A 21,275-nucleotide genomic window follows, 5' to 3' on the forward strand; every position below is an offset into this window, starting at 1 on the left:
TATGGTTAGTCTAAGTCACAAATCTTCGGAGATTCCTGTCGGTATGTGAGGTAAGAACGAAAAGAACCACCCAACAACCAACTTTATTGCTGTCTTCTCACCTCTACTTGTAGATAGTCAACGGCTATCTCTCTTCGGTGCTGGTTGTACAGAAAATATCTTTACAAAGAACAAGATAATAGAATGGGTTATAGTTAAGTGTTGATTGATTGCAAGGTTCCTTTTTCGTCTTATCGGTACCGAATGTAAATAAACCATCCTCGCTCTTGTCATTACTGGCATAGATCTATCTTTTAAGTGCCCAAATGAGCTTTTATTGATTTTCTGCCGGGGCATTAAAGAGGTAATGAGACTGTGGAAGTGTATTTCTAATTTGTTCGATTTGAATAGCTCCACGCAGATTTAATGAAAGGGTCTATTTTGCTGCAAGTACTAAGGCGTTCCTATTCCCAATACTCCCCCCTTTCTTTCGAATTTAGCTCATTTTAGCGGTTATAATTGTATTTAATTATCATTACGGTACATTTTTTGCATGTTAAATCGTTATAGAACTTCGATTTTTTCTTTGAACTTTTTAGTATTTTAGGAGAGGTAAAGTTATAAAATTCTTTATAGCAAAGTATTTACATACCATAAACAGGCGTACGAGTGATACGCCTTGTTTTTATGACCTACCGAAAATTAAAAGTAGGTAAAATTAACAAATATGCAATTTAAAATATGAAACAATTTTTTAAAAATTCCTTTAAATAAACTCGGCATAGGCGGGGAGAATTGGCTTTTTACAGCAAAGTCATGCTGTACACAGGTATAAAACTGATATACTAATCAATGCTTAGGGCTTATCTTTAAAACAAATTTCCAATTATACAACCTTGAACAATTGTGGCTGCTACGAATGATCATATGATAAACCCAGACAAAGATAATATTGTATATTATCTGATAAATCACGTGGTGTTTTCGTGTCGTCCTTTTGTGCAAAACTTTGAAAGTCTAATTATCGATATCGTGTCACGAAAGAGTTAAATGATGATAAGCATATTAATATTGTGAATGAGTTTATCATCAGAATTTAATCAACAATTTAATTTTTATGTATTTTTATACATGATTAGGCATGTAAATATTTAATTTATGTATGTTTTAAGACAAAGTTTGGCTGTATAAACTATAATTGAAGGACAAAGAACTGTAGAGTTTATACAGAAATAGGGTATAAGAACACATAAATTAACTCTATAAATTCGATTTTAGAATGTTCGTTGCTTCTTCCTCGTGGTCTGTCACTAATCTCATCTTGCACTGATCAGTTATACTTAATTGTCAAGCTTTTTCAGTAGGAGTTCTAAATTCGAACTTTTCAGGAGAATACCTTCTTAAAATATCTCCATAATGGTTACATTAGTCAAATAGGCTATCTCTAAGTCAGAAATAACAGTGTTTTTATAAAGGGTAGAAGTCGGAAGTTGTATTATTGCTAAATGAGAAGGAAGAACACTAAATTAGGCTCTGTCGAAGGAACTGAGCCAAAACTCTAGTACAAAATTATATTTAGTTTAAATATGGAATAAGTAGGGAGTGTCATACTTAGATCTACATTTAGTTCTATACGTGAATATCATTCAAAGTAAAGTGTTTGGACAAGACATTTGTCTTACTTAGCTAAGGTGGGGTGAAGGGAATGCTACCGAGTGTCACTTTTTCTATCTCGTAATAAATAACACGATTTATCCTCCTCAGACTAAGGAACGTCAAACAACGCCTTTTTTTTTAAAAAAAAACTTTTAAACTGATTTTTTAATTAATTAATTTTATACATTTATCTATTTTTTTTTAATATTAATTTCCGATGTTTATCTCTTCGTGTACTTGACTAAAGTGATGATTAAACTGAGAAGTAATTTTAGAAATTAAAAAATTGTTTTAGAAAACTAATTGATATTCAGCAAGCGCACGCTGCTATAAAATTTATTTAGAACGAAGTTTAACTTTTAGATTCAAAATTAATTTTAGGGGAAATTTTAGGGGGCAAAATTAATTTCAGAGGAAAATTATGGTTGACTTTTTAACAAATTTATTTTTAGTAATATCCGTATAAAATACGTTAAAGAAACTTTAATATACGTGTAAATACGTTTTGTATGGGGGTATTTTTATATAGAAGAGGGTTTTGTTTAGGCATTTGAACAATTTTGTTATTCAAACAGACAAACAATACAATGAGAAAAGCCAATTGTAACGGTAACAGTTACAGAGTGTAAATATTGCATCCGGTAGCTGGACTTCGTGGGAGGTACCACCAATGTATTGTGGGAAGACGCCATAGTTGTGGTCAGATAAGCTAGACTGAGGCGCCTTCGCCATTAGGCGGGCAGCATGATAGACACCAGGCTGGACATTAACAGGGAAATCATTGCAGGTCCAGGAGTCGATCCCAAGCGGCTGAGTGTCGCCAGATCGTCAGGGTGGATACACAGTAATGTGTAACACCAACTCCTCTGGACATTATTCAGAAGAAAGTGGCTTACCACATAAGTCTACTTAGATAGGGCTATCTATCCTGTCTCTTACCTGCTTTTGATTTGCCAATGTCGCCAGACAATAATGGTGCCTTTACTCGTGTTACATCTGACAATATCGCATTAACCAGTCCTCGAGGGCCTATTGTTTAAACTTTAATGGAAGATTATTGACAAAATATATATCTTTTGCTAAATTAATTTTAATAAGAGAGAGAGAGAGAGAGAGAGAGGGAGATTTTTACTTTCTCTCTTCATAATCTGCGATGATACGTCTTACAACACTTAGAATTCTACTGATATTTTATGCGGTGTAACATAACACCGCTAAAGTTTAGGTGACTTATAGGGTTGGGTAAACTTTAGTTTATATTGTACAGGACCCAAACTTACACTTCAGGGGGTCTGTGGCCGACAAAAACCACGGTTGGGTGGATCATGTGAAAAATTTCTGCTGTGTTTACATTTTGAGTTCGCTGACAATATTTCTGCTCTAATGACTTTGATAGCTTGAGACAAGTCTTGCGGCATCGTCTAGGGACAAGGAAATCCACTTAGGTTGAAGGCACGAAGACGGGGTCCACACTACACTGACCACCGATGTCCCATGTCTAGGACGTGACAGGAATAGAAGGTCTTTTTTAACTTATATCACTTAGACTGAAAATTCTACTTCTAACGTTATTACTTTCTAAGAAATAAAGTTTAACACATCTTATTGGAAGGTCTTCCGAGTATTTTTACTTTTATTTTTTCTAATAAACTAAAAATATTTTAAATTAATTTAAATTTTAGGCGCTATTTTATGTTCTAAAACTGTTAATGATGTTTAAAGTTTTTTTCATCTCCCCTCTCTTATTAAATTCCATGGAAAAGAAACTCTACCCGACACTATAAAAATTTATTGTAAAATCTAATCCCTTAACTAAAAACTAAAATGTTCTGTATGTCTAACCATTAGAGACTCATTAAAAGTCTAGTCACATAATTCCGGACTAATTCTGTCATAAAGCACGAAAAGGCGTCACTCTGTCGTAACACAGAACATGCAAATGTTGTATGTACAGAGGTGTCACGTGCCTGATATAAAACTCCGATAGACTACGATAAAAACCAGTCGTCATGTTTAAGTAAAAAAGGGGGAGAGAAAAACCTTAACAATTAGGTGACAAGGATAGTTTATAAGTCTGCTGCAGACTACTTTAGATTAACGATGTCTCCGGACTTTAATTAGTTCGGGTCTGTAAGTGTCTCTTCTTTAGTTGTAGTCTCAATTTTCAAGAGTTCACTGCAACTAGAAGTCAACAAGATATGATTTAAATTAATGTATAATGGCTCCATAATTATAAATGCCAAATTTAAAAGTAATTTTTTTCATTGTTTTCTTAACACAAACATAATAGAGGAACGATAATTGGGATTGCATAACTTACACAGAGATGATAATACTTGTTAACAAAAAAGATCTTTAATAACAATTAATATAATATGGAAACGTTAATAATAGATAGAATGGATGTAGAGGTGACTTAAAAATTTCGAAATTCTTTCAATGATTGAGCCCCTATCTGTTGCTCCACCTCAATAATAGATCAAGTGCATATTGGAGGAGATAAAGCATACACATATGTTATTTATTCAGCCAATAAGTTACAAACGCTAAGTGCTTGAAACGACTGGTTCAAGATAACCTTCTTGGTTTCGTCAACCAGCAGTCATCTACTTGACTTCGTTGTCAAATAAATTCTCTATGGAACACAATACTTCGTCTAGAATAATAACGATTGTTTCTTCTTTAGTAAAATAACAAAAATATTAGGATTTCTAACCTGTGGTAAGTGTATAATGTCTTGTTTCTTCCATTTATATCATTGGCATTGAGGTAGGTCTATTATGCAATAGGTTATTTATGCATTATAGATAATAGCTTATTGAATAATATATAGGTCTTTCGTTTGATATAAGTTACAATTCTTAAAATTTGGTAGGCTATGCTTGAATTATGCGATTTAAAAATATAAGATTTTCATATAGAAAGCTTCGACTTACAATATTTAAAACTGTATATAAAAAGCACTAAATTTATTAAATTTAACATAAATAAATAATCGCTAATTTCACAATTTATACTATGATAAGTCTTTTAAATTTGTTAGGAAACGTTAGAAAAATGAAGCTTTATTAAATTTATACTTATAAGATCGCATTTATAAACTTAAATTTCGAAAATTTAGATTTTAAATTTCAGTTTTTAAACTTGGAAAAACGTTCTGAGTAAATGTATTTAAATTATCATATTAAAAAGATTAGAAACGCTTTATCTACATCTATTTTTATGTTGCGATTCCGAACATGAATTATTTGTAGCATATAATTGACAACAGTCGAGGAGGAAAGAGCGTGTAATACGTATTTTCGTAGTGTTGCAAATTATATTATTATTAGTTAAATGAATAAATTTGCTAGTCTTTGTGACGTAAACTTATTCATTTAACTAACAATAATACAGCTGACGAGAGGCAAATATTCACATTGTCCCTCGTCAGTTGTCACTTATGTGCTGCAAATAATTCAGACAATATTTCATTTTTCAACACAATTAAAAACATATTACATTTGTCGCATCTTTATTTTCCTGTTTCTGATATTTATTTTATTAATTGCTAAATTTTCCAATTTAGTTTAGATTCGTTTATGTCTAAGTGTTTTCTAAGGCTTGCAATATATTAAAAATTAATATAAAAATTTATATAATTTTATATTAATTTTTAATATAAATAAACGTAAACTATATATAATTATAATTATACATAAAAATTTAATGTTGTAAGTTACGTAAAATTGATTTTTCAACAGGTTCTTAAGACCAGATTTAACAAATGAATTAAAATTTTAATTAAAATGTTTAATATTGCCATCACTTTTTTTTTGTAAATAAAGATTAAATTGATAAATCTGGTTTATTTTTATTATTACAATTATTTAAAAACCATTGTTTAATGCTTGCACAATTGTTTATGAATGGGGTTAACTCATACAGGTTATTTTAATTATTTTAACAGATAAAAAATATAAATTTTTATAATTTTTATTAAGCAATTATTAAGCAATTTTATCTAAATGTAAAAAAATTGCTTTCCTGCATTATCAAATAAATCTAGAAATAATTAATTTAATTTAAATAAAAAATAAAACTCATGCACATAAGAAATTATTGGGCACTTACTTATTTATAATTTGCAAATTAGATTTATTTAAGATCTAAAGCTTATTAGGTTCTTCTCTAGAAGCTCTTTACGATTTAAATTTTTTCTATTTCTGATGCATTACAAGATTTTTATTCAAAATATAAAGTTAAAATGTCAGTCTAAGCTTACGATTGAATTGAAAACCTTTTAAAAACATTCTAAGGTAGAATTTAAGTAATGAGACTTACAATTTTTACTCCATACGCACACTAAACAATTGCTGTATTGAACACAGTACATTATACACATAGTTTTGTTCCAGTCGTATTAGTTTAGTTACAAATTAAAAAATATTTATCTTATTTATCGAATTATGTTAATCGGGGAGAGTCAGGTTACTCTAATTTTCGTAATCTGTAGGCCTAAGCAACTGCAGTTGTTTTCATGTATTATTCAAAAAATATTATTGATAATTATGAGTTTATTTATATATATTAATTGGAAAGTAATCTAGTTATTGAGATAATGTTAATTTTATAAAATTTCTCAAAAAATTTTCTTACAGACTGAATAAAAGACATTTTCTAATGAATTTGCTTTAAACACGTAAAAAAGCTGATGGATTATAAAATAAATTGACCAGTCAAATTTAGATCTATATGAAATTTCAAATATATTTAATTTCTAAACATTTTAATGGCCAGACTTCAAAATTTCACTCTCTAAAAACATAATTAATTTTAGATAAATAAATTTTAACTAAATTTAAGCCGAATTATTTAAGTCATTCCTTTATTTATCTTATAATAATTTAGTTTTATCTTTACATAAAGGCTATAATATGGATTTTAGTATTTACATATACAATTTAACCGATTTATTTACATTTTAATTTCCCAGGTTTTTTTATTTTAAAATCAATAACTTGATATAATTTTAATGATATATTTTTACTATTTTTATAAACTACAGCGTTCAATTAGATTAAATATATATCCTTACAACTTAAAGTATTAAACAAGAAATAAAAATCACGCAATTACGCATATATCAAACTCATTTAACATTTTATAACAAAATTCAAATGCAATATTACGCACGGATAGAAATTTTTATGATACAGCTATCTTTTTCTATCGTGGTAGATTCAATTGGACGATACCGTAACACGTAAGGCGGAACTTTTCAACCGGCGACCAATAACAGACAAGAATGTACGGTATGAAGAACGAAGGAGGAGACTATTGGCGTAATAAGTCATATTATTTTTTTGTGTGGAGAAATGGGAGGAGTTAGTGTCTGAGATGAGGAACGATGCGATAAAAAGGTCACACAACACCCTGGGTGGTGGCTTACACGTCAAATATAGTTTTTTTCTTATATTTATTCGAGTATGGAAGCTTTTTTAATGTTAAATATTACGATATTCAATAAGGCGTCTGATTAACGTTACTATTTCAGTTAATTTTTTATAAAATACGCTTAAACGTAAGAAATTTTTATGCAAAATTTTGTTTTTATTTCGTTTCTAATGCTAAAAATCTAAAATTATCCCATTATAAGTAAATTTATAATGTGTTAGACTCAATGGGGCATACGGATGAACAGGAAAAATAGTGACATAGATAATATATAAAATTTTCCAGTTCACATTTTTCTTGGGTGAGTTTATCCAGATCTAAACACAACCCAAACACATTGAAGATCCGAGGTTATAATAAATCTTCACATGTGCATATGTGTGTATGATACAAAAAAGAAGTACGGCATTCTCCTAAAAGAAGAAAAGTCCCATCTATCGACATTAGTTTGTGATGACCCTAACTGTTCTTCTAATGATAACTTGGTAACATGAGTCTTTGTGCCACGTGCTGGGTGCCACGCGACCTGTTTTAGATTTGGAGGAATTTGACCCTCATGAACTGAGACAGCTGCGGCCATTGATTTATTTATTTATCTGCACAAAAACTGAAAAAATAAAGTATTCAGGCGAAAAAAAATTCGTTTTAATTCTGTTACCAAGGCCTTCAATTCAAAGATTTTAATTAGAAAGAATTTTTTAATAATTTTTAATTATGATTGACATCAAGGTCTGAAAAAATCTTTAGATCTAACACACGTAGGTGTAGGGCGTAAAATGAGATTATATCATTGTTCTAAGCCAGTTTTACCACTATAAGCCTTTTATTTTTGCAAAAATATCTTCAAAATATAAATTATACTGTAAATGTATTGCCTTAAAAAAATCAAGTATAGATGACACATTAAACTAGATAACTCCAACTTTTATAAACAAGTTTATTTTTAATACCACAAATTGTAAGTTTTTTTTACACTATTATAAAGTAAATTTCATGTATTTAAAGGCAAAATAAGGCCGGTAAAAGCTACTAAAATATTATTAATTCACTGATTAAGGCATAAAATAAATTAAATCGATCACTTTAATTACTTTCCATCATACTTATCATTGATTAATGTATCAAAGTCAATTTGCTTAATCAAATTCAGATATTTCATGAAAAGGTAGCAGAAAATGGTTATTTCTTACTGATTATTCTCGCCTTTGTACCCGTTTTTTTTTTTTTCTAAATATGAAAGAGCAGGACTGGGAAAATTAGGCCTTGTATTTAATTATAAGTTGCTAAAACTTTGTGAACAGATTTTAAATTAGGGTTTAGGCCACAGATAAAGGCACACTTATAATTCTGATTGGTTAAATTGGTTAAATGAAAGGCCTAATTTTTTGTTAAATTATAGGCCTTTGATATATGTCTGGTATGGGAATTAAAGATGAAACAATAGATTTATTAAAAATCGTTAGGTCTTATTAGATAAAAAGATTTTTGACAAAAGTTTGGGAGAAAAGTAAACATTTTCTGTCAAAGCAAGTAGCTGGCGGAAAATGCAGCCTACGGGGACAACCGTTCGTCTTACTGTGAATCTGCTTGAATGAACAGAAGGAAGTTATATATCTTTTGTGACAGTTCTACATAAAGAAACGAAAATCTCCTATTTTTCCTTCTAATTTACATAATTGGCAAACAACTCCCTAGAGCCATAATTAGTCCTTTTAGGAGAAAACGTTACAAAATTGCAATTAAGCAAATTAATATTCCTTATATATGCCGCTATAACCACAGAATGAATTATCTATTGTGAAAAGTAGGAAGAGGGAAAGCGAAAAGAAAAGAAAGAAAAAAAATCCACGATCTAACTAGACTTGTAATAGAGAAAGGCTATAAACTATAAAATGCTATGTTGGACAGGGTTACTGGGAGATAAGGAACAAGCGGGAGATAAAATTTCTGTATCAACTTCCCAGATAATAGTATGGTTGTAATCTATTGTTTTATTTTTCTAGTAGCTTGGATGAACTGTTTCTTTCCAACCCTTTTCTCACTTTCACTTACCGAAAACATGATTAGAATTAGGTGTTGCCTATTGTCAAAACTAGCCTATAACTAGCACATTATCTAGTTTAGAATTAAGTTTTATATCTCTATAATCTATTTTGTATAGTTTTAATTGAAATGTACACAATTTATTATTATAATTATAGATAGAGCGCTTATTTTAAGATGTAAATGAAAAAAACAGGCTATAAATAAAATATTCTATAAGCAAGCCTACAAAAAAATCATATTTAAATCTAAATAAAATCTAAAGTTTTAGTATATGTATCTTATTCGTAACACTGTCTACAGTTAAGTGTAAATATAATTATATTTTAATATTCTCAATAAATTTTGATATGAGATAGATTTAATTGTAATATACAAAATTAAAACAAATGATATTTTGAGTTTTTAAATATTTGTTATCATTTACAAAGATTCTAAAATTCAGAATGTTTAAGGTTACATCCGATATTTGCTACTTAGAAACAGCTCATGTTTCAGGACACGTAATCTGCTTAAGCAAACCATTGGCATAGTATATTTTGCTTGAAACGAATTATGTTATTGGTCAGCTTAGTTAATTGCTTATTATTTAAAAGTGTCCAGTCCTTCAAACTTTCGGATTTACAAATTCGAAGCAGGATGTTAATTCATAAGGATCATTAGCATCTTTTTTTACTGATATCAGTAACTAAAGAAACTCTTTGGTAGTTAGGCTTATTTTAGTATACAACGAAAAATAACAGACATATTAATCTAGTGAGAAATTCACCGAAATATAGAGTTCTAACACATTAATTTTAATCTGTAAGTAGAATAAGAGTAAATATCTAAGGCCTGTATTAACGCCCTACATTTAAAATATTTTTAAGGAAATTAGACTACTTCATAAAACAATGGGCCTACAGTTGGATTTTGTAGAGACTATTCTATAAGAAATTTGTCAAAGATGTCGCTTAATGATTACAGGAGAAGGAAAGAATATTTTCATTCAAATATCAAATATTTTTATTTATTAAAGAATTAGTTGATCAAATATTTATAATAATCTGTTATTTATCTTTCTATTGTTATAAATAAAACCAGTTTACATGATAGAACGTCGAGCGAACAATTACTGAAAGCATTAAAATTAATTCTTGAACAAAATTCTATTTCTAGAAAAGTTCTTGAAAAATGAATAAATAAATAAATGTTGGAATATTCGAATTATTAATGAATTAATAATAATTCTAGACTTGTATTTTCTACATGGCTTCTTTAGAATATATTTAAATCCCTTAAAAAGTTTTTTAAAGCTTAAAAAATTCTTTGATATAACTTACATAAAAATATAGGATAGTTAGATCGTTTGTAATGTATATATTTTCGTGTTTTTGTTTTTAGTTTATTGCAAAATATTCTGAGTGATGACTGTCTAAATTTGAAAAGTTAAGAGGCCTATTCTTACAAAATTCTCGGTCGTTATCGTTAAAATCCAGACAATTATCCCTTAAAGGACCTATTAAAAAGTGTAGGCGATTTTTAATGTTGTTTACATTTAAGACTGTCTGGAGAGGGCTTGTTTAGACCTGGCTTATCGGTAAAAGAATCTTATTTTTAAGGTTAAAAATGTTTACAGAAACCAACTACATTACGCAAGATGATGATCACCCGGTAATTTACATCTGGAAAATTCTTAAGAATATATCTAGAAAGAAAGGGAAGGGACATTTGTTAATGATTATGGCTCTTTTTTAGAGTGAATTTTTGTGTTTACATATACTCAATTGTCAAGATTTTCCAACAGCCGATAAGGGGACTAACCGGAGACAATGTGGCTAGTCTAAAGACGATAGAAGAGATGATAAAGTCGCATTTTGGGGACATTTTGTGGTCAGCAGTAGGGAGAGCTTGGTGGGTTAGCAGGGCAGAGTGGCCAACACCTTTAGGCAGAGTGTGATTGATTGCAATGTCTAGTGTTTGATGGCGCCACTGTCGCTTTTTCCCATACAGAGGCTCAGTGTCAAGTGGACTTCGAACGAAAACGAGGCCTTCTGCCCTTTTGCTTACCTGAGCTTACACCTAACAAGTCACATGGGATCAAAGCTACCTATGTGCAAGGTCTGGTAAAGGTAATTTTTTTATATATATATATCACATTAAATATTCCTAAAGGGGGTTATCTTATCTAATCCCGATTTAGAGTTATCCGATTAAGTTGTAACTCCATTGAATGGCTTCTAAATTCTAGATTACGTTACTAAGAGAATTTATGGTATTAAAATCTTAGATAGATAAAATAAATATCGATAATAAATTTAAAATTTTGAATTTATAAATATCTAGAAGTACAGAAGTGTCAATTTTTAACACTTAACGAGATAGAAATCTGAATGAGAATGGGTGGAAACTGATGAATGAGTGGAAATCTAACCTCAAGCAGTTTACAACTATGCATGCTCTACAACTGTAAACATGTTACAGAATAAAAATTAATATATAAATCTAGTTATTTATACATAGACTAAACTTGTCAGAATAATAAATGAAGTTTCAAGTAAGCAATCCATCATAAAAGGCGTTTTAAAGGATTAGTTTTAAGAGTAACAACCTCTAAATAATCTCCCAAGCCAATAATTTACTTACATCTATCCGTTTTAAAGGTTTTTAGTAACTAATTGACACTTTAAGACTAAAGTCATATAAGTGCTGTTTCTAAAATTAGAATTCTGAACTTCCTAAAGACCTAAAATTAAACAAAAGAACTTTTCAAAGCAAATTAAAGGCTTTTATAAAGACTCCGGTATTAAGCATTGTGAAGATTATTTTGAGTCTTAAGTATTTTGTAAGCCTGAAGGCATAAATGCTTGTACCACCTATCCATTAGGATGGTATTTCAGCTGTTTAATTGGACCCCTAAAGAGTGAAAGTGTCTGAACAAATATTGCTCGAATCTTGAAGTTATAATTGTTCATCTCTAAAACTAAAATTATTTTTAATAATTTTTACATCGTTAATTTAACTATACCACTTAACGCAAAAACGTGCAATTGTATAGAATAGATCTATAATTAATTTTAATTTATTATAACATATTTATAAAATAGGCCTAAGTATTGACAAAATAATAATAATTTAATTACATAAGATACATTTTTTCCACACAATTAATCCGTGAATTTACATATCTTATCACATTATCATTGTGTTTGTTTAGGCTATGTTTAGATAATAAACTAGATTAAGTTAAAAATAAACGAATTTTTCTAAATATAAAAATGTAAGCTAAAAATATTACATTTTTATTCAGTTTTTAACATATTTCTAACTTAAATTATTTTAAAATTGCCATTTATTTAAATAATTCGTTTATTTTTTGGATAATAATGTGAACATTTAGTCTATACGAATTAGACATTTAGGTCGTTTATAAAAGTGAATTTTTTGTGTAAAATCTTTAAAAATTGAATTAAATATACAAATATACAAAATTTATAGTCTTTACTTTATCAAAAATCAAAAAAGTGCCAAAAAATTAGCATAAAATTCAGGTTTTTAGCGCAGAAAATTATACAATTTTTACACAAGCTGTATTACAATTTATAATTTTTAAGATATGACTTTTAAATAAAGTTAACATTTTCCTTACGGAACTTTACCGAAGATTAAAAATTCTATTACTCCATTCTAATTAATAATTAATAAACTATATCTTATATTTTCATCTTAATTGGATAATATGAGGCCCGTCTGTGTGTTGAAACCTTATTAATTTAAAAAACTAGTTTTGTAATTCTTAACGTAAGTAAAAAAGCTTTGATAAATTAGTGAACTTCTTTCAGATGTCATTGACTAATCTTCTTAAATCTAGATTTAATCTTCGGAGTAGATATAAATACGTACCCGGGCATTAGATTTTATCAAAAAATTGTGGAAAAAATTCAAAGAGAAGATCATTTATTTTTAAAATAATTGCATCTGAAATAAAGTCGAAAATTTCCGACGGATTGGATGGATCTTATCTTAATTTTGAATTCTGTAAATACTTCATGTACCAGTTTTAATGATATTTTGCTTTATTAATCATAGAAGAATCCTTAGGCCCTTCACAGAAGTCCGAAATTAAAGAAGAAAATGCACTGCAAAGCTTGAAAAATGAGCTTTTTTAAATTAAAAAAATCGACTTTTTATAAATAGATTGTTTAAATTGTGTAATAAGACTAGTGATTAAAGTCAAACATAAATTAGTTTGTCGCGATTTCTGTTTCTATTCTTGTCCTTTACAGTTATAATTCCTAATTAGTCAAAGATCTTCACCTCGATCTTAACAAGCAACGCTTGAAAATACAAGGAGGCAGTAGAATGAAAAAATAAAAAATAATAATATACATAAAAAAATGGAGAGAGAGAGAGAGAGAGAGAGAAAAACTCACTGAACCACCTGGCATAACAATGTGCTATGAATTTCAATTTGCTTTCGTCAAAACAATGAAGGACAACACCTGCACAGGAAAGCGTCTGAGATCGAGACTTAACTTTCTGACATTGATCTATAGGCAGGCAATTTTGACAAATGTCCCCAACCGATGTCACTCAGTCACGCCTTGTTGCATCTTCGACTTCTCTACAGTGATGTCACGTCTTTTGACAGTCACGTCAATTTTGTCATAAATGAGACTTCTGGTATTTTTTTGTTAAATTGATCTCCGTCATCTGTCTTTTTAGTTCAAATGTGTGTAAAAAAACAAGTTTTTTTATTTAAATTTCATCGAAATAATCACTAGTAATTCGATACTTCTCTTAAGATTCAAGGGTATTGCAGGTAAGATCATTCCGATAGGAGAAATGTTGCCAGAATCTTTAATCGAATCGAGTTAACGAAATTTGCTATTTGGATTATTTTCTCATTCGTTTAACTATAAATTCGCCGTTCTTCATCCGTTTCTAGCCATAAAATTTCATATTCTTTAACATTGCATCCTTAGCTGAATCATAAAACATATTATCCAGCTCCCTGATAAACCATAAAAATTCGATATTTTTAAAGCTGCTTTAGATAAAATTTTGTTTGCTAGATTGAATCACGTTTAATTCACTTACTGTAACGAAAGTAAACGCATTTCGATTGAATATATTTCACTTCCTGTACACCTAAATAAACTTGTTTGACAGAATCTCCTATTGAATAACCCGTCAGGTCATTACAGTTAAACATTGCTATAGTTTCAAAGATAAGATTAACGTATAAGTTAGACTCAACGGTATTCTTTCACTATTTAACAAGAAAATCCAATCAGATTAGGGTGGAAAAAAAGATTAGAATTCTCTGCAAGATTCATACAAATGAAGCTGATGGCCCTACATGTGTTTTGCCTATTTGTTTGCCAATCATGTCAAGAAGGACTCATATCGGGGATTCTTTGTAGAGCCATTCACGTTTTGTAAGTTCCACAGGCGAATGTTGATGAGTACCGAATTGGCCTGGAGGCTCTGTTGATATATTATGTCACGATTCGGTCCCGTTGATGTATTGTCCTCGTGTGACATGTCTGAAGTTTTCTGCATACTGATTGCTTATTAGACATGTGATCCGTTTGAACCAAACGAAATTTTCTCCTCTGCTAATTACTAAATATTTACTTTATTATTATTTTTTTAACGATACTTTTTTCTACTTAGTTGTGGCATTAATTTGTCTCTAGCGTACTTTAATTTTTATTAATTAGCGAAAGAAGTTGATTGATAGAAAGTGTCCTAGGGAACTTTAACCCCTCATTAACAAAATGAGCCATCTGTTAGTCAGAAATATGAATATTTTATTTTTATTTTGACTAAATTATATTATGAAAAGCATTCAAAAAGAAAGAATTTGTTTTTTTTTATTCTTGCCTTCAGCATAGATAAGAATTATAAAGATATAAAACTAGAACTATTCTTTTTTCATCTTAATTTTAAAATTATCGAGAAAATTCTGTTAGGCCTATGGTCATTTATCATATTTAAACATATTTGTATCCATTTTTTAAAATTATATAATTGATACGAATTTAATGCAATGAGATTTAGCGAAAAAACTAAAATTATTTCTCAATTCTTTTATCCCCGAAGGCATACATCGTGAATTTCTTATACAATTTGGGTTAAATTATCGAGTAAATTTTTACATTTTCTATAATTTTACACTTGCAAAACTCTTCAGAATTAAAACTAGATAACTCAAGAGACAAAAAATACTTATAAATAACTGTTAAGGTCCGTATAGGGTCAAAATCATATACAGAAATATAATTACAATCAGAAAATTCCTGATAGTAAAATAAGCTTAGGGGATAATTCGGTTTCATAATAACGCGCAAGGATCTCGTAGAAAATTCAGAAATTTGTGGCATATTTTGTTACATAAAATGAATAAGAGGCCTAGCTAGAGGCAATATTATCAAATCGGAAAAATAAAAATATCCTAATTAGATCTAGAAGTCTTGACAGATCACGTCTGACATCAAAGATGTCACAATTTCTTGTCCTCTTTATGTCTGCAGAGTTGCCAACAATCCCTTACATAGTCTCCAGTTACCAGATATCAGTTTGAGGGTCACTTCTGGGTTGCATTGCTAGGTAGTCCAATAAGGGCTTCGTGACAGTTAAAAAACCAAACATCATTTATCATTTAAAAGTCACACTGTCAACACGCTTGGCTTGACTTGTTAGTTTTTCCGCCATTTTAAGGTGACACAAAAGTTTCTTACATTCTGCATACGTTCTTATTTTTATAAAAATGAACTAATTATCTTTTATTGTAGGCATTCGGGGGCCTTGTTACCGCTTAAAAACGTTGTCATTAATCGAACCTAGAGGCTAGATCATAGATTCCTGAATAGAAGAGATGAGGAGAGAACGTTTTCTACAGTGAAACTCAATAGGTTGTGTGCATAATGAAACGATGATACTAAGTTTATTTTTGTTTAGACAGGTTTGTCATCCTCTTAGTTTTCAGTACGCGATAACGTTTACTGCAAGTTGATTTAAGGTAAACTTATTATGAAACATTGCGTGATTCTTTTCATTTTATGGATAGGAACAGGTCTACTTTGTTACTTTTAAGTAAGCTAAGAACTTGCGTTGAAGCGATGATGATTTATTTGTATTCAATTTTATGTTCTTTACACATCGTCTCTCTTCTCTTAGGCAATTTCAATGATGTAAAAAGAAAATAATACAAGCTGCGTGTCTAAAACAACCGCAAAATTTCGTAATAAATCAGAAACTTCCTTTCGTCTTAAAGGCATTTTTTTAAATGTTTCGAAGTAAAAATTTATTATTTAACTTAAATTTTATCATGAATTTTATATTTAAAAGATTCCTCTACCTTCTATGTATAAAATTAGGAGTAAACTTATTCAATTTACAAACAAGAAAATGCTACTATAAATTTAATTATTATAGATCTATCTAGGATCTATTTAAGGCTTTAAACTGTACATAATAGGCCTTCCTAAATCAAACTTCCTTTCTTAAAGATATTTTTAATGTTTTAAAGTAAACATTCTTTATATAAAATTTACCATGAATTTTCTATTTGAAAGATTACTCCTCATTTTATGTATACATAGAATGTGGAGGGAACTTATTCAATTTATAAACAAGAAAATGCTATTACCGTATAAATTTAATTATTGTAGGTCTTTCTAGGGCCTTATTTAAAGTTCCAAACTATATATAAGAGGCCTTTCGTCCTTTACAAATATAATAAATTTTAAAATATGAAGTCCTAAACTGAGCTTCCTAGCGTGAGGCCTTAAACCAGAGTTTAGGTAACGAATGGGAGGCCCAGGCCGGATTTATTTTTTAATGGAAATTTTATATTATATATGTTTGTAAAATAAAGGTTAATCAACTTCAGAATTATTTATTTTATTTTATTCTTGAATATTAAACTAATTTAAATTAACAACCTGTTCGGATATCAAAAATAGCATTTTTACTTTTGACTTAAACACGTTTTATATTGATTTTTATTTTATTTTATAAAAATAAAATTAAGAAACAATCACTTCTCTACTCATTACTTGCATTAGGTAGAAAAATAGTGCAGAGTATTGTAATCAACTGAACATATTTATAGTGCATATTTAATAAAAAAAAAGAAATCATTAAAAAAATTGAGTTTTTAATACTTTTAATAAAACTTTACACACTAAATTTATATTTATATGGCATTTTTTAAATTATAAATTTATAGTGATAGATGTAAACTTGCATTCTATTGGCGACTTGAATTAAAAGGTTTAATCATTAGAAAATAAACAAATAAATATGTTTGTCTTAAATAGTAAATAAATATTGTTTTAAACCTGAAATTTAATTTTAAATAAGTGAATAAAGTAAAGTTTGATTCCTTCTCAAGTAGAAAATTTGGCAAAATTACCAAAATTTGTCTTTAAAATTGGCTTTTCGTCCATTGAAGTAGCATTTAAGTTGTGTATAAAGTTCACTTGCGGATGATTTTGTAAGATTAAAGTTAAAATTATAATGTTGCAGCCTTTGTTCTGTCAAAAGTTGCATTTGTTTTGTTAGTTTAACACACACTTTTGCGCAAATATGACGTCATCTTTACCTTTTTTTTTATAATGAAAGTGTCAAAATGACGTCAAGTTGACGTAAAAGTGCGCATTATTTTGATAAATCCAAAACTACTATGAGAAAGTATAATAGTGATTAATGATATATTAAATTCATTATAAAAGCTTAAAGAAATTTTGAATTTATAAACTACTTGAAGGATTTGACTGTTTGAATGAAACTATGTATTTTATATGTTGTAAGATTATTACAAGCAGCAATCTTTGTAAGCATCATTTCAAACAAAAGAATTGCAGTAATTTATATGTAATATTACTTTAATGATTACTGAATTAAAATTCATCTTTTATTAGCTGATAAAGTATTTTATTCAAGGCAGAGATTGTTTAGGTTTTGAATTATTAAGCACTTATAAATTTTATAGACTTCGAACCTGATTTACAATAAGAATTCACAATTATTATATAAGTAAATATGAAAAATTGAATGAATTACTATCTGAAAAGACTCTAAACAATGTAAATAATTACAGTAAATATAAAAAACTAACTTTATATAATATAAATTTTATGAATTAGTTTTTTTAAAGTAAATAAATTAAGATTAATGGACAAAACTTCACAAAGAATTCGGTCGAAGTATTCACAAAATTCGCGACTTTATCTAATTTAGTAGCCTATACTAGAAATATATAGAAATTTTTGAATAAGCGTTAATATATATGAATAATATAGTCTAAATTATAGTTTTAAATTTTTTACTTAGATTTTGAATACAAGCTATAGTAATGCTTCGTAGTAACTTATATTACTTTCATTTCTCTACCATCAACTCCTAATGTGTTACATCTCTCCGTCTTCGAAATTTCGAGTGTTTTGCTATAAATATAATCATTTATTTCATTTTAATATAAAACAATTATTTGCATTTAATTATATTTAAAGAAAGTTTAGTAAATTGGATTATGTCATTTCTAAACTTTACATTATATAAAGTCTATATGCAAAATTTAGTTCTATTTATGTATATAGTCTATACTCTATAATATATAGGCTACATAAATAGAATTAAATGGCTAATAAACGGAGATTTGAGCTATAAAATATTAATTTATTTAACTTAAAATAATATTAGAAGCCACAGATTACGATAGTCAATAAATAATTTATATTAACTTGGGCATGAATATACGGGAGATAATTTACTAAAATACATGCTTTTGAATATAAATTTCAATATATTATAATAATTAAAACCTATTTTTATACTTATTCATTTAGCCTATAATTTTATAAATCAGCATTTATAATTTTATAAATCATTATTCTACGTTTAACTTTGTATACATTGTATCATAAACTCGCATATAGGCCTACTAATTATGAAAATGAAGTTCGAAGCTTCCATTAAGTCTTTTAGTAGACTAATAATAATAATAATAACTAATGACAATGTAAAAATTAGTAAATTCTTAAGTTAGGCCTCCTATAAATTTGATATTGAGGCTTATATTAAATGCATAAACATGAAAATTTTATGTATAGGAATGAAATTTATGCCAACTTTATCTCTAAAACAAAGCTTAAATTGACAAAGCAAGCTTTACAACTAAACTTTAAAGTTTTTATGAAGCATTATTACTAGCATAATGCAACTTTTATTAACTTTCATAACTGTCTTACACAAGTATACAGTGTAAGCCGGTTTATGTTTGAACAAAGATTAAATTCATTAGATGCCAAATATATTTTTGAGTTTTAAAAATGCTTAGGATTCCGCCTGTTGATTATACATTAGGAATATCCAAAGGACTTGCAAAGCCTACTTTTTGAATTTAGAGAATGAATTTTATAAATTTTACGCAGGCCTAAGCAAAGATAAAGTAATAATTTGCATTAAAATACTAATTAAATTAATTAAAATTAAGTAGAAATCTTGTATTTGTGTTCTATAGACCATTTCAGATGTTTATAGTTGTATCCTTACCTTAATCACAGTTGCAGAATTTATTTTTAATGAAATTAAATCGTAGGCCCATGTAATGAAAGATAAGGTTCATAAGGGAGTATAAGGCTCTATATTTTTAGTATCCTAATTTTATATGAGACGAAAGCAAACATTTGTGAATCTGTCATTTTTAGGGAATTCGCTTTATTCCTAAACTATGAAACGAATATTTACAAGAATAAGAGATTTTTGTAAGATAAGGATACGAAAAATATAATAAACTTTACATTTCTACATCAAGTAAGCCTTTTATAACATAGGCCCAATTTTTAATGAATCTTGGGTTTAAAAATCAAATTAAAATTCAAAAAACATGTTTACGAATTATTATTAGAATTTTAACAAAAGTAAAATAATGCTGATAAGATTTATCTTGATATTTTCTAGTGATGTAACAAATGACGTCTTTGACTATTTTTATAGAATTTTAAATATATATTTATTTATTCACTATATTTTAAAATTAGTTGTTAATTACAGTACATTATTTCAGATGAGTTTAAACTAATTACATTGACGTTTTTACTTTAGGCCTAATTTAATTTTATAAACAGTTGTACTTTTACAAAAGATTACACACTAAAGTCCTATAAACACACCTTAGTTCTCGACCCCATTTAATTTTTAGCAAGAAACTTAAAAGTGTTACTTAGCTTAATTAAACTTAAACTATTTAAGAAATAATCTATTAATTAAATTATGTAGGAATTAAATTAGATTCATTAATTAATAATAATTTACTTGTGTGATAGCGATTATTATTGTAAAACTATGAGGGGTGGCTTCTTTTAAATACAGTATTTCAATCACTGAATTAGTACAGTTGAGACGACAAATAATTTACTCAATTTAAACACGAGTTTAAGAAAAATTGACTACTGTACAGTACATTCATTTTAAATACATTTGAACTGAAATTGTTTAATTAAATTTCAGTTTAAACGTATTTAAACCGAATTTTTTCATGTCGTAATCTGTTATTAAGTTTAATCGTTCACCGAAATTTATTAAACACGATTTCCAACTTTCTTGGAAGAAATTAAGCGTGCAGTTTACCATTTTTTTTAACTGTAGAATTAAATTTCAGGACAGGAAATTTTTCCATTCCACTTAATCCGATTTATTGTTCTCTTTCAAGGTACACGGCGTGTAAACATCACTTTTCTATAATTCTATCAAGCTACCAAGAGATTATTTATAGAAGAATATTCTATTTATCTGTTTGATAGCATTTTCAATGCTAAGAACAGTAATTTACATAATTATAATCGATATACATCAATATATGTTATGTAGGCCTATATACTCATACTCATACACTCATACAAAATTATATTAAATAATTACTTTCATTAGAAAATATTTAATAACAAAAAAACGTAAACTAAATATAATCTTCTATATTTTTGAAGTGAAGTTAATTTTTTATTATATTGTTTTAATTAATGGGAAATTAATCAACCTTACATTACTTTAGAACGAATTTAATACAAATAAAAAATATTTCATTTAAAAAAATAGGAATCGGATTTATAATTTTGATGGTTTTAAATCAAAATTTAGACTTTTTTGAATTATCTGAAATTGATATTTTA

General features: G+C 28.2%; 1 protein-coding gene across 3 annotated transcripts in view; it reads left to right on the forward strand.

The window, feature by feature from the left end:
* Positions 1–4,162: 4,162 nt before the first annotated feature.
* LOC111633427 (transcription factor GATA-4-like) overlaps positions 4,163–21,275 on the forward strand; it is a 32,674-nt gene continuing 15,561 nt past the window's right edge. The window contains exons 1-2 of one of the 3 annotated variants that reach the window (XM_023377990.1): positions 4,163–4,356; positions 6,856–6,959. The gene's annotated coding sequence lies outside the window, so the exon portion shown is untranslated. Of the gene's footprint in view, positions 4,357–6,855; positions 6,960–10,997; positions 11,226–21,275 lie in introns of those variants that run through there. The other 2 variants (XM_023377991.1, XM_023377989.1) reach the window with 2 other exon arrangements.

Source organism: Centruroides sculpturatus, unplaced genomic scaffold, assembly GCF_000671375.1.
Source record: "Centruroides sculpturatus isolate CEXI.00-Female unplaced genomic scaffold, Cexi_2.0 scaffold890, whole genome shotgun sequence".
Classification (NCBI taxonomy): Eukaryota; Metazoa; Arthropoda; class Arachnida; order Scorpiones; family Buthidae; genus Centruroides; species Centruroides sculpturatus.